The sequence below is a fragment of the Triticum aestivum genome, chromosome 3B (assembly GCF_018294505.1).
Source record: "Triticum aestivum cultivar Chinese Spring chromosome 3B, IWGSC CS RefSeq v2.1, whole genome shotgun sequence".
Taxonomy (NCBI): Eukaryota; Viridiplantae; Streptophyta; class Magnoliopsida; order Poales; family Poaceae; genus Triticum; species Triticum aestivum.
Genome location: NC_057801.1, coordinates 315,163,240 through 315,178,285, shown reverse-complemented (window position 1 = coordinate 315,178,285; position 15,046 = coordinate 315,163,240).

Sequence of the window (15,046 nt, the reverse complement as noted above, 5' to 3'; positions counted from 1 at the left end):
TTTCACATATTGATCTTTGCTAAGTTACTTTCATTTCTACTGGTGTTATAATCACTACAAAACTGCTACTGTCACTATTGCTGCTATTACTGTTACTATCATACTACTTTGCTACTAAATACTTTGCTGCAGATATTAAGTCTTTCTTGTGTGATTGAATTGACAACTCAACTTTTAATACTTTTGAATAATCTTTGGCTCCCCTTGTGTCGAATCAATAAATTTGGGTTGAATACTCTACCCCTGAAAACTGTTGCAATCCCCTATACTTGTGGGTTATCAAGACTTTTTTTGGGATCCGTTGCTGGGGAGCATAAGAAAGTCGAATAGTGGGAGTATCATAAGAAACTCGAATACTATAAATTGTTTCCACATTAAAAGAGTAATGTTAAGAAACAGTGTAAGCATAATTATGACAAGCTTTATAAATATAATCATCACTACTTTTTATAACATAAGTGTCATCACAATAATCATCATAAGTACCAACTTTGTTCTCATCATAATCAATTGAAACATCTTCCATGATAGTGGAATCATTACTAAATAAAGTCATGACCTCTCCAAATCCACTTCTATCATTATAATAAGATTCAACACCCTCCAAAATAGTGGGATAATTATTATCTAAAGTTGGTGCTCTTCCAAACCCACTTTCATAAATATTGCAATCATCATAAGTAGGAGGCATGCTATCACCATAATAAATTTGCTCATCAAAACTTGGGGGACTAAAAATATCATCTTCATCAAACATAGCATCCCCAAGCTTATGTCTTTGCATATCATTAGCATCATGGATATTCAAAGAATTCATACTAACAACAATATTGCAATAATGCTCATCATTCAAAGATTGTAAGCCAAACATTTTATTGCATTCTTCCTCTAGCAATTGAGCACAATTATCGGAATCCTTATTTTCACGAAATACATTAAAAAGATGAAACATATGAGGCAACCTCAATTCCATTTTTTACATTTTCTTTTATAAACTAAACTAGTGATAAAACAAGAAACTAAAAGAATGTATTGCAAGATCTAAAGATATACCTTCAAGCACTCACCTCCCCGGCAACAGCGCCAGAAAAGAGCTTCGTTGACGGGATGCGAGTGCCGCTTTCCTAGCCTCCACGGCAACGATGCCATAAAAGAGCTTGATGTCTAGCACGCAACCTTCTTCTAGTACACTCGTGTTGGGCCTCCAATCGTAGAGTTTTGTAGGACACTAGCAAATTTCCCTCAAGTGGATGACCTAAGGTTTATCAATCCGTGGGAGGCATCGGATGAAGATGGTCTCTCTCAAACAACCCTGCAACCAAATAACAAAGAGTCTCTTGTGTCCCCAACACACCAATACAATGGTAAATTGTATAGGTGCACTAGTTCGGCGAAGAGATGGTGATACAAGTGCAGTATGGATAGTAGATATAGGTTTTTATAATCTGAAAATATAAAAACATCAGGTAACTAGTAAGAAAAGTGAGCAAAAACGGTATTGCAATGCTTGGAAACAAGGCCTAGGGTTCATACTTTCATGAGTGCAAGTTCTCTCAACAATGATAACATAATTGGATCACATAACAATCCCTCAACGTGCAACAAAGAGTCACTCCAAAGTTCCGATCACGGAGAACATAAGATGAAATTGCTTGTAGGGTACGAAACCACCTCAAAGTTATTCTTTCCGATCAATCCATTGAGCTATTCCTATAGGTGTCACAAACAACCCTAGAATTTGTAGTAAAATAACACCATATGACACACATCAATCAACCCTAATGTCACCTAGATACTCCAATGTTACCACAAGTATCTATGGGTCAATTATACGATATGCATCAAACAACTTCAGATTCGTAATATTCAATCCAACACAAAGAACTTCATGAGCATCCTGAGATTTCTACCGAAGAAAGGAATATGAAAACATGCATAAACCCCTATGCATAGATTACCCCAATGTCACCACGGGAATCCGCAAGTTGATAACCAAAACATACATCAAGTAGATCAACAGAACATCCCATTGTCACCATGGATATCCCACAGCAAGACATACATCAAGTGCTCTCACATCCAAAGATTCAACCCGACATAACAAAACGTCAAAGGAAAAGACTTAATTCATCACAAGGAGATAGAGGGGGAGAAACACCATATGATTCAACTATATAGTAACAAAGGTCACAGTACATCAAGATCGTGCTAAATCAAGAACACGCGAGAGAGAGTGAGAGAGATCAAACACATAGCTACAGGTACATACCCTCAACCCCGAGGGTGAACTACTCCCTCCTCGTCATGGAGAGCGCCGAGATGATGAAGATGACCACCGGTGATGGTTTCCCCTTTGGAAGGGTGCCTGAACAGGCTCCCGATTGGTTTTTCGTGGCTACAGAGGCTTGAGGTGGTGGAACTCCCGATCTAGGTTTCTTTCTAGGGGTTTCTGGATTTATAGGAATTTTTGGCATCAGTTTCACGTCAGGGGGGATCCACGAGTCAGCGACAAGGCAGGGGGCACGGCCTAGGGGGGTAGGCGTGTCCTCCACCCTTGTCGTTGACTCGGGACTGTTCTGACCTAACTCTTGTGCTTCGGGGGCTTCTTCTGGTCCATAAAAAATCACCATAAACTTTCTGCTTGTTTGGACTCCGTTTGATATTCCATCTCTGCAAAACTCAAAACAAGGAAAGAATAGAAACTGTCATTGCGCTCTAGGTTAATAGGTTAGTCCCAAAATAATATAAAATAGCATATAAATGCATAAAGAACATCCAAAACAGATAATATAATAACATGGAACAATGAAAAATTATAGATACGTTGGAGACGTATCACGGTGACCGCCACAAGCTGGGCGTGGGCGGCCTCAACATGGTCATGCGTTGCCTCCATCAGGGCTAAGGCCACCGCTGCGGAACGGACAACTGCTATGCTGCTCTCGCCATTTGCAATCCCTGATGCAGATGTTGCTCCTGCCACCTGAGCAGCAACAGCGGTCGTTTGGGCTGCCTTGGCTGCCCGGTCGCAGATTGCGGCCGAACTCACGCAGCTTGTTACCACGCGTATGGCGGCTGCGTTCGTGCTCTTGCTGGAGTGGGCCGCCAAAGTGGCCCTCATGACGCGGGTCCACATCCCCATATTTCACCGGCGACGATTGAACAGTGAAATGATATTCGGGGAGCGAGCTAGTGTCCTTGACGCGTCGGCTATGGGCTGTAGATGATGCATCGTCTCGTGTAAGTCATATATGTACAACTCTGACGGTGCTCCAAGATATTTTGTATTGCATCTCCATGGTTGGTGATAATGAATTGTGTGTGGTCTAGTTGGGTTTTCATCTTGATTTTAAATGCATAATTGGGTCACAGCGGGAAAGGAGGGTCTTTGAATTGCTAGAACTTTTATCTGCAGTGAACATGCAACTATAGGTGTGTCGTCAAAAAAATTGGAATTATTCAGAGTTCATTTGGACATTTTTATACATTAACTTGGTTTTCTAGGCATTTCATGTGCACAATTCAAAATTAAACTACATGCACATGTTCTGTTGCACCAAAATGGGTTGTAAAATCATATATGTGTCCATGGGTTGATGCTTATATGCCATGCAAGAAATGGTGATGAATTTCAAACACCTCAGCATTGTGGCTCTTTGTGGCAAACGTTGAGATACTTGGTTTTGAAATTCTAGTAAATCCAAAACTCGTATGAAAATCATGAACCTTGGCATGCTATCATGGAATGGCATTAGCATGTTGTGGTAAAAAATTGTCCCATTTAGGGCAGGTTTTGGTATAAGCTTCACACAAACCAGAGCTTCTCACAAGAAGCCTCATGGTTCCAGTAGGGAACATGTCACCTTTCTGACCGAAATGATATTTGCTGCCTCTTCTTAGTTCCAAATTTTTCCTGGTGTCAACATAGAACAACATGAGTGTCGTGTTAAATTTTGGAATTTTTGGGGGTTCGTTTGGACATTCTTATACATTAACTGACTTTTCTAGGCATTTATGTACATAATTCAATTTTGAACTACGGGCACATGCTCAAGTACAAAAAATGAGTTGAAAAATTAAATGTGTGTCCTTGGTTGCATGCTTAGGTCTCACGCAAGAAATGGGAATGAATGTCAAACACCTCGGGACCGTCGCTTGGCCGCAAACATTGAGATACATGGTTTAAAAATTCTAGTAAATCCAAAACTCGTCTAAAGTTCAAGAAAGTTGGCATGCCATCATGGAATGGCATCAACATGTTGTGGTAAAAAATATCCCATTTGGGGTAGGTTTTGGTATAAGCTTCTGACAAACGAGAGCTTCGCACAACAAGCCTCATGGTTCCGGCAGGGAACGCGTCACCTTTGTGGACAAAACAATGTTCATTGCCTCTTCTTGCTTTCAATTTTTTTCTGGTGACAACATAGAACAAAAGGAGAGTCGTGTTAAATTTTGGAAATTTTCGGGGTTCGTTTGGACACTTTTATACATTTACTTAGTTTTCTATGCATAATTCAAATTTGAACTACATGCACATGCCCCAGTGCATAAAAATGGGTTGAAAAATCATATGTGTGTCCTTTGTTGCATGCTTAGGTCCCATGCAAGAAATGAGAATGAATGTCAAACACATCGGCAGCGTCGCTTGGTAGCAAACATTGAGATACATGCTTTAAAATTCTAGTAAATAAAAAACTCGTCTGAAATTCATGAAACTTGGCATGTTATCTGCTACGTCTTGAGCTTGCGTTGGTTTTCCTTGAAGAGGAAAGGGTGATGCAGAAAAGTAGCATAAGTATTTCCCTTAGTTTTTGAGAACCAAGGTATCAATCCAGTAGGAGGCTCCTCAAAAGTCCCACGCACCTACACAAACAAACAAAGAACTCGCAACCAACGCAATAAAGGGGTTGTCAATCCCTTCACAGCCACTTGCAGAAGTGAGATCTAATAGAGATAGTATGATAAGATAAATATATTTTTGGTATTTTATAATATAGATGCAAAAAGTAAAGATGCAAATAAAAGTAGATTGGAAGTTTAGATAATAAAAGATAGACCCGGGGGCCATAGGTTTCACTAGTGGTTTCTCTCAAGATAGCATAAGTATTACAGTGGGTGAACAAATTACTGTCGAGCAATTGATAGAAAATCGAATAATTATGAGATTATCTAGGCATGATCATGTATATAGGCATCACGTCCGCAACAAGTAGACCGACTCCTGCATGCATCTACTACTATTACTCCACACATCGACCGACTCCTGCCTGCATCTAGAGTATTAAGTTCATAAAGAACAGAGTAACGCATTAAGAAAGATGACATGATGTAGAGGGATAAACTCAAGCAATATAATATAAACCCCATCTTTTTATCCTCGATGGCAACAATACACTACGTGCCTTGCTGCCCCTGCTGTCACTGGGAAAGGACACCGCAAGATTGAACCCAAAGCTAAGCACTTCTCCCATGGCAAGAAAGATCAATCTAGTAGGACAAACCAAACTGATAATTCAAAGAGACTTGCAAAGATAACTCAATCATACATAAAAGAATTCAGAGGAGATTCAAATATTTCTCATAGATAAACTTGATCATAAACCCACAATTCAATGGATCTCGACAAATACACCGCAAAAAGAGTTTACATCGAATAGATCTCCACAAGAGAGGGGGAGAACATTGTATTGAGATCCAAAAAGAGAGAAGAAGCCATCTAGCTAATAACTATGGACCCGAAGGTCTGTGGTAAACTACTCACAACTCATCGGAGGGGCTATGGTGTTGATGTAGAAGCCCTCCGTGGTAGATTCCCCCTCCGGCGGAGCGCCAACAAAGGCTCCAAGATGGGATCTCGTGGATACAGAAGGTTACGGCGGTGGAAATTGTGTTTCGTTGGCTCCCTGGATGTTTTCGAGGTATGTAGGCTTATATATCAGGAAGAAGTACGTCGGTGGCCGCCCGAGGGGCCCACGAGATAGGGGGGCGCCTAGAGGGGGTGGGCGCGCCCTCTTGTCTCATGGCCGCCTCGGCTGCTTCTTGACTTGCACTCCAAGTCCTCTGGATCACATTCGTTCCAAAAATCATGCTCCCGAAGGTTTCATTCCGTTTGGACTCCGTTTGATATTCCTTTTCTTCAAAATACCGAAATAGGCAAAAAAACAGCAATACGGGTTGGGCCTCCGGTTAGTAGGTTAGTCCTAAAAATGATATAAATGTGTAAAATAAAGCCCATAAACATCCAAAAGGGGTAATATAATAGCATGGAACAATCAAAAATTATAGATACGTTGGAGACGTATCAAGCATCCCCAAGCTTAATTCCTGCTCGTCCTCGAGTAGGTAAATGATAAAAACAGAATTTTTGATGCAGAATGCTACCTAGCATAATTCTCAATGTAATTTTCTTTATTGTGGCATGAATGTTCAGATCCAAATGATTCAAAATAAAAGTTCATATTGACATAAGAAATAGTGATACTTCAAGCATACTAATCAAAGTAATCATGTCTTCTCAAAATAACATGGCCAAAGAAAGGTATCCCTACAAAATCATATAATCTGGTTGTTGCTCTATCTTCATCACACAAAGTATTTAATCATGCACAACCCCGATGACAAGCCAAGCAATTGTTTCATACTTTAGTAATCTCAAACTTTTTTGACTTTCACGCAATACATGAGCATGAGCCATGGACATAGCACTATATGTGGAATAGAATGGTGGTGGTGGAGAAGATAGTCTCGCATCAACTAGGCGTATCAACGGGCTATGGGGATGCCCATTAATAGATATCAATGTGAGTGAGTAGGGATTGACATGCAACGGATGCACTAGAGCTATAAATATATGAAAGCTCAACAAAAGAAACTAAGTGGGTGTGCATCCAACTTGCTTGCTCACGAAGACCTAGGGCATTTTGAGGAAGCCCATCATTGGAATGTACAAGCCAAGTTCTATAATGAAAAATTCCCACTAGTATATGCAAGTGACAAAGACTCTCTATCATGAAGATCATGGTGCTACTTTGAAGCACAAGTGTGGAAAAAGAGATAGTAGCATTGTCCCTTCTCTCTTTTTCTCTCATTTTATTTTTTTATTTTCTTTTTTCTTTTCTCCTTTTTTTTATTTTTCTTTTTCTTTTTTTTCTTTGGCCTTTCTTTTTTCTTTTTTCTTTTTGGCCTTTCTCTTGTTTTTTGTAAAGTCCGAAATCTCATCCCGATTTGTGGGGAAATCATAGTCTCCATCATCCTTTCCTCACTGGGACAATGCTCTAATAATTAAGATCATCACACTTTTATGGATTTACAACTCAAGAATTACAACTCAAAGCTAGAACAAGATATGACTCTATATGAATGCCTCCGGCGGTGTACCGGGATATGCAATGAATCAAGAGCGACATGTATGAAGATTATGAAGGTGGCCTTGCCACAAATACGATGTCAACTACATGATCATGGAAAGAGAAATATGACAAAAGTAATGCGTGTCATATGAACGGAACGGTGGAAAGTTGCATGGCAATATATCTTGGAATGGCTATGGAAATGTCATAATAGGTAGGTATGGTGGCTGTTTTGAGAAAGGTATATGGTGGGTGTATGGTACCGGCGAAAGTTGAGCGGCACAAGAGAGGCTAGCAATGGTGGAAGGGTGAGGGTGCGTATAATCCATGGACTCAACATTAGTCAAAAGAACTCATATACTTATTGCAAAAAATCTATAAGTCATCAAAAACAAAGTATTACGCGCATGCTCCTAGGGGGATAGATTGGTAGGAAAATACCATCGCACGTCCCCGACCGCCACTCATAAGCAAGACAATAAATAAAATTGTGCTCCAACTTCATCACAAAGCGGTTCACCATACGTGCATGCTACGGGAATCACAAACTTCAACACAAGAATTCTTCATAATCACCCAACTAGCATGACTTTAATATCACTACCTCCATATCTCAAAACAATTATCAAGTATCAAATTGATCATAGCATCCAATTCACTTTCTATGATAGTTTTTATTATACCCAACTTGGATGCTCATCATTCTAGGACCAAATTTGTAACCATAGCAAATACCATGCTGTTCTAAAAGACTCTCAAAATAATATAAGTGAAGCATGAGAGACTAGCAATTTCTTCAAAATTAAACCACCGTCGTGCTCAAAAAAAATAAGTGAAGCACAAGAGCAAAAACAATCAATCTCAAAAGATATAAGTGAAGCACATAGAGTATTCTAGCAAATTCTAATCAAGTGGGATTCTTCCAAAAGGTGTGTACAGCAAGGATGATTGTGGTAAACTAAAAAGCAAAGACTAATATAATACACGACACTCCAAGCAAAACACATATCATGTGGCGAATAAAAATATAGCTCCAAGTAAAGTAACCAATGAACGAAGATGAAAGAGGGGATGCCTTCCCGGGGCATCCCCAAGCTTAGGATTTTGGCAATTCATGAATATCTTGGGGTGCCATGGGAATCCCCAAGCTTAGGCTCTTGCCACTCCTTATTCCATAGTCCATCAAAGCTCTACCCAAAACTTGAAAACTTCACAACACAAAACTCAACAGGAAATCTTATAAGCTCCGTTAGTGAAATAAAACAAAACCAACACATAAGGTACTGTAATGAACTCATTATTTATTTATTTTGGTGTTAAACCTACTGTATTCAAACTTCTATATGGTTTATAAACTATTTTACTAGCCATAGTTGCATCAAAATAAGCAAACAACACACGAAAAACAGAATCTTTCAAAAACAGAACAGTCTGTAGCAATCTATAACTAACGCAAACTTCTGGAACTATAAAAATCCTACCAAAATAGGAAGTCCTGGAAAATTTGTCTATTGATCAGAAGCTAAAAGAATCAAAGCCAAATCACGTTTCTGTTATTTAACAAAACTAAATTCGTGCGCGCAAAGTTTCTGTTTTTCAGCAGAATCAAATCAACTATCATCATAGGTTATCCTATAGGTTCTACTTGGCACAAACACTAATTAAAACATAAAAACACATCTAAACAGAAGGTAGATGCAAAATTTATTACTAAACAGGAACAAAAACCAAAAACACAAATAAAATTGGGTTGCCTCCCAACTAGCACTATCGTTTAACGCCCCTAGCTAGGCATAAAAGCGAAGATAGATCTAAGTAGTGCCATCTTTGGCACTCAATTCATAAGTAGCTCGCATGATAGATTCATAAGGTAATTTGACTTTATTTATTGGAAAGTGCTCCATGCCTTTCTTTAATGGAAATTGGAATATAATATTCCATTCCTTCATATCAATAATCGCGCCAATCGTTCTAAGGAAAGGTCTACCAAGAATAATAGGGCAAGAAAGATTGCAATCTATATCAAGAACGATAAAATCTACGGGCACCAAATTTATATTTGCAACAATGAGAAAATCGTTGATCCTTCCCATTGGATTTTTAATGGTGGAATCCGCAAGATGCAAATTTAAAGAGCAATCATCAAGATCATGGAAACCTAGAATATCACATAAAGTTTTCGGAATCGTGGAAACACTAGCACCCAAATCACACAAAGCAAAACACTCATGATCTTTAATTCTAATCTTTATAGTAGGTTCCCACTCATCATTAAGTTTTCTAGGTATAGAAACTTCCAAATTAAGTTTTTCATCATAAGATTGCATCAAGGCATCAACAATATGTTTGGTAAAATCTTTATTTCGACTATAAGCATGAGGAGAATTAAGAACGGATTGCAACAAGGAAATACAACCTTCTAAAGAACAATTATCATAATCAAATTCCTTGAAATCCGAGATAGTGAGTTCAATACTATTTAAAGTCATGACCTCTCCAATCCCACTTTTACCAAATTTAGCATCAAGATCTAAAAACTCTGAATTCTTGGGACGCCTTCTAACTAAAGTTGACTCATCTCCAGTCCCATTATTATGAAGATTCATATTGCAAAACAAAAATCTAATAGGAGACACATCAATAACTTTATGATCTTCATCATTATTTTCATTTAAACTAGAAGAACACGCCTTTACAAAGCAATCTTTCATAGCACGCAATCTAGCGGTTCTTTCCTTGCACTCATCAATGGAAATTCTCATGGCTTTGAGAGACTCATTGATATCATGCTTAGGAGAATAAGATCTAAGTTTAAGAGAATCAACATCAAGCGAAAATCTATCAACGTTCCTAGCCAAATCATCAACTTTGAGCAATTTTTCTTCAAGCAAAGCATTAAAATTATTTTGAGAAATCATAAATTCTTTCACACTATTCTCAAAATTAGAGGGCTTGTTAAAATTACCATAAGAATTATTGTAGGAATTTCCATAATTATTAGAGGAATTGCTAGAGAAAGGTCTAGAATTAAAGTTTCCTCTATAAGCATTGTTACCGAAACTATTCCTACCAACAAAATTCACATCCATAGATTCATTATTATTCTTAATGAAAGTAGACAAAGGCGTACCATTGGGATCAAGAGGAGTATTTTTAGTAGCAAACTACTTCATAAGTTCATCCATCATTCCACTCAAACCATTGATTTCTTCTATAACATGCACTTTTTTGCTAGAAGATCTTTCGGTGTGCCATTGAGAATAATTACCCATAATATTATCAAGAAGTTTTGTAGCATCTCCTAACGTGATTTCCGTAAACGTGCCTCCCGCGGCCGAATCTAAGAGATTTCTAGAAGCAAAGTTCAAACCGGCATAAATTTTTTGTATGATCATCCATAAATTCAAACCATGAATAGGGCAATTGCAAATCATCAATTTCATTCTTTCCCAAGATTGGGCAACATGCTCATGATCAAGTTGTTTAAAATTCATAATATCATTCATAAGAGTGTTAATCTTAGCGGGAGGAAAATACTTAGAGATAAAAGCATCTTTCCACTTGTTCCAAGAATCAATACTATTTTTAGGCAAAGACGAAAACCAAACTTTAGTACGATCTCTAAGTGAAAATGGAAATAACTTCAATTTAACAATATCATTATCCATATCTTTCTTCTTTTGCATATCACACAAATCCACAAAGTTGTTTAGATGAGTAGCGACATCTTCACTAGGAAGGCCGGCGAATTGATCTTTCATAACAAGATTCAGCAAAGCAGTATTGGTTTCACAAGACTAAACATCATTAAGAGGACCAATCGGAGTACTAAGGAAATCATTATTATTGGTATTGGAGAAATCACACAATTTGGTATTATCTTGCGCCATGGCAACAAGTAATCCAACACACAAGCAAACAGAAAAGGGCAAGCAAAAGAGAGAGGAGAAGATTGGGAAAGAGAGGGTGAATAAAACGGCAAGGGTGGAGTGCGGGAGAGGAAAACGAGAGGCAAATGGCAAATAATGTAAATGCGAGGGAGATGAGTTTGTGATAGGTGCTTGGTATGTCTTGACTTGAGCGAAGACCTCCCCGGCAACGGCGCCAGAAATCCTTCTTGCGACGTCTTGAGCTTGCTTTGGTTTTCCTTGAAGAGGAAAGGGTGATGCAGCAAAGTAGCGTAAGTATTTCCCTCAGTTTTTGAGAACCAAGGTATCAATCCAGTAGGAGGCTCCTCAAAAGTCCCACGCACCTACATAAACAAACAAAGAACTCGCAACCAACGCAATAAAGGGGTTGTCAATCCCTTCACAGCCACTTGCAAAAGTGAGATCTAATAGAGATAGTATGATCAGATAAATATTTTTTTGGTATTTTATAATATAGATGCAAAAAGTAAAGATGCAAATAAAAGTAGATTGGAAGTTTATATGATAAAAGATAGACCCGGGGGCCATAGGTTTCACTAGTGGCTTCTCTCAAGATAGCATAAGTATTACGGTGGGTGAACAAATTACTATCGAGCAATTGATAGAAAAACGAATAATTATGAGATTATCTAGGCATGATCATGTATATAGGCATCACGTCCGCAACAAGTAGACCGACTCCTGCCTGCATCTACTACTATTACTCCACACATCGACCGACTCCTGCCTGCATCTAGAGTATTAAGTTCATAAAGAACAGAGTAATGCATTAAGAAAGATGACATGATGTAGAGGGATAAACTCAAGCAATATGATATAAACCCCATCTTTTTATCCTCGATGGCAACAATACAATACGTGCCTTGCTGCCCCTGCTGTCACTGGGAAAGGACACCGCAAGATTGAACCCGAAGCTAAGAACTTCTCCCATGGCAAGAAAGATCAATCTAGTAGGCCAAACCAAACTGATAATTCGAAGAGACTTGCAAAGATAATTCAATCGTACATAAAAGAATTCAGAGGAGATTCAAATATTTCTCATAGATAAAACTTGATCATAAACCCACAATTCATCGGATCTCGACAAACACACCGCAAAAAGAGTTTACATCGAATAGATCTCCACAAGAGAGGGGGAGAACATTGTATTGAGATCCGAAAAGAGAGAAGAAGCCATCTAGCTAATAACTTTGGACCCGAAGGTATGTGGTAAACTACTCACACCTCATCGGAGGGGCTATGGTGTTGATGTAGAAGCCCTTCGTGGTCGATTCCCCCTCCGGCGAAGCGCCAGCGAAGGCTCCAAGATGGGATCTCGCGGATACAGAAGGTTACGGCAGTGGAAATTGTGTTTCGTTGGCTCCCGAGATGTTTTCGGGGTACGTAGGCTTATATAGGAGGAAGAAGTACGTCGGTGGCCGCTCGAGGGGCCCACGAGATAGGGGGCGCGCCCTCCTGTCTCGTGGCAGCCTTGGCTGCTTCTTGACTTGCACTCCAAGTCCTCTGGATCACAATCGTTCCAAAAATCACGCTCCCGAAGGTTTCATTCCGTTTGGACTCTGTTTGATATTCCTTTTCTTCGAAATACTGAAATAGGTAAAAAAAACAGCAATATGGGCTGGGCCTCAGGTTAGTAGGTTAGTCCCAAAAATGATATAACTGTGTAAAATAAAGCCCATAAACATCCAAAAGGGGTAATATAATAGCATGGAACAATCAAAAATTATAGATATGTTGGAGACGTATCACTATCATGGAACTGTATCAACATGTGGTGGTGGGAAAATTATCCAATTTGGGGCAGGTTTGGGTATAAGATTCTCACAACAAGCCTCATGGTTTTGGTTGGGCACGTGTCTGAGGGAGTCCTGGACTAAGGGGTCCTCGGGCGTCCGGGCTATGTGATATGGACCGGACTGATGGGCCATGAAGATATGAGATAGAAGAACCTTCCCCGTGTCTGGATGGGACTCTCCTTTGCGTGGATGGCAAGCTTGGCGTTTGGATCATGTACCTTCCTTTCTCTGTAGCCGACTCTATACAACCCTAGATCCCTCCGATATCTATATAAACCGGAGGGTTTAGTCCGTAGACAGAATCACAATCATATAGGCTAGACATCTAGGGTTTAGCCATTACGATCTTGAGGTAGATCAACTCTTGTAACCCCTATACTCATCAAAGTCAATCAAGTAGGAAGTAGGGTATTACCTCTATTAAGAGGGCTCAAACCTGGGTAAACATCGTGTCCCCTGCCTCCTTGTTACCTTCGATCCTTAGACGCATAGTCCGGGACCCCCTACCCGAAATCTGCCGGTTTTGAAACTAGCATTGGTGCTTTCATTGAGAGTTCCACTGTGTCGTCACCAGAAGGCTCGATGGCTCCATCAACTATCCGCAACAACACCGCCCTGAGGGAGACTTTTCTCCCCGGCCAAATCTTCGTATTCGGCGGCTTCACACTGCGTTGCAATTTGATTGGCCACCAGGAGCAGATCGATAGATACGCCCCTGGTCATCAGATCAGTTTTGGAAACCTAAACTACGTCCCTGATATGCAAGGAGACTTGATCTTCCAAGGGTTCGCGGCCCCAATCGCAGCTCCGGACTTAGATCCGGAACTCCACGCAGAGTCCGAAGACGGGAGTTTAGAGCCCGCCGGACTCTCCGCAACCATAGAGCTCAACACCAGAGATACGGAGGGGATTGTTTCACCGGCTGGCCCAGAGTCACTCCAGGCTCCATCTATCCTCATCGAGCCGGACTCGCCTCCGTACACCAGCTCCGAACTGTCGAGGTCTGTATTATACGATCTCAGCCGGGAACTCCTATCTCGTCCCGCTCCACAGACTCTCGCTTCCCTCTCCAAACCTCGCCCATAAATGAGGCCCTTTACTTAATGCGGTCTCTCGCCATTACAGAAGGATAGCTCCCAAACTACGCCCAGCCCACACTAGGGGCTGAGAGCGGGGAATTTTATGTCCCACCACGCTTCATAGCCACTGTCCAGGACTGAATCGACATGCTTGATTACGCTTCTGAAGACATCAACGGCATGGACGATAATGCCAGAGAAGAGCAAATCCAGAACCAGCCGTTTACCGGATGCTGGACGTCCACTTCTTCGTACGACGTATACATGGTGGACACACCCAAAGAGAATGACACCAATGACGGGAAGAGTCTAGAGGATGAACCTGCCGAAGCACCTACGAAGCATCGACGTCAGCGACACTGATCAAAATCACACCACGAAAAAGACAACAATAGCGGCACCGGAGACAATAATATCCCGGATAACTCCAAAGACCAAGAATCCCATGTCAAGCCAACATCTGAACAGAATGATTGGCAAGAGGGGCAAGTCAACCCCGATGATCCTATCGGGGACGAGGGCTTGGAAGTTAGTAACTACCTACCAACCTCCGAAGAGGATGAGAGCCTGGGCGACGAAGACTTCATCGTACCAGAGGACCCCCTCGAACAAGAGCGCTTTAAGCGCTGGAGAATAGCCACAGCAAGAAGCCTGAAAAAGAAGTGGCAACAACTTCAAGCCGATCAGGATTTACTCAATGACAGAAGGACTAATGTCCTAGCAGCCGAGGAATACGGCCTTGAGCACCAATTAGGAGCTACCCAAAGTGCTGGTTGCTCTCCCAATTCGACGATGAGGTCCTAGAGCTTATACCCATAGCGCGTAACATGAATGGTGGACCTGACCGACCACCTGGTGGTCGAGACAGAGCGGCAACCCAAGCCGAACACCAA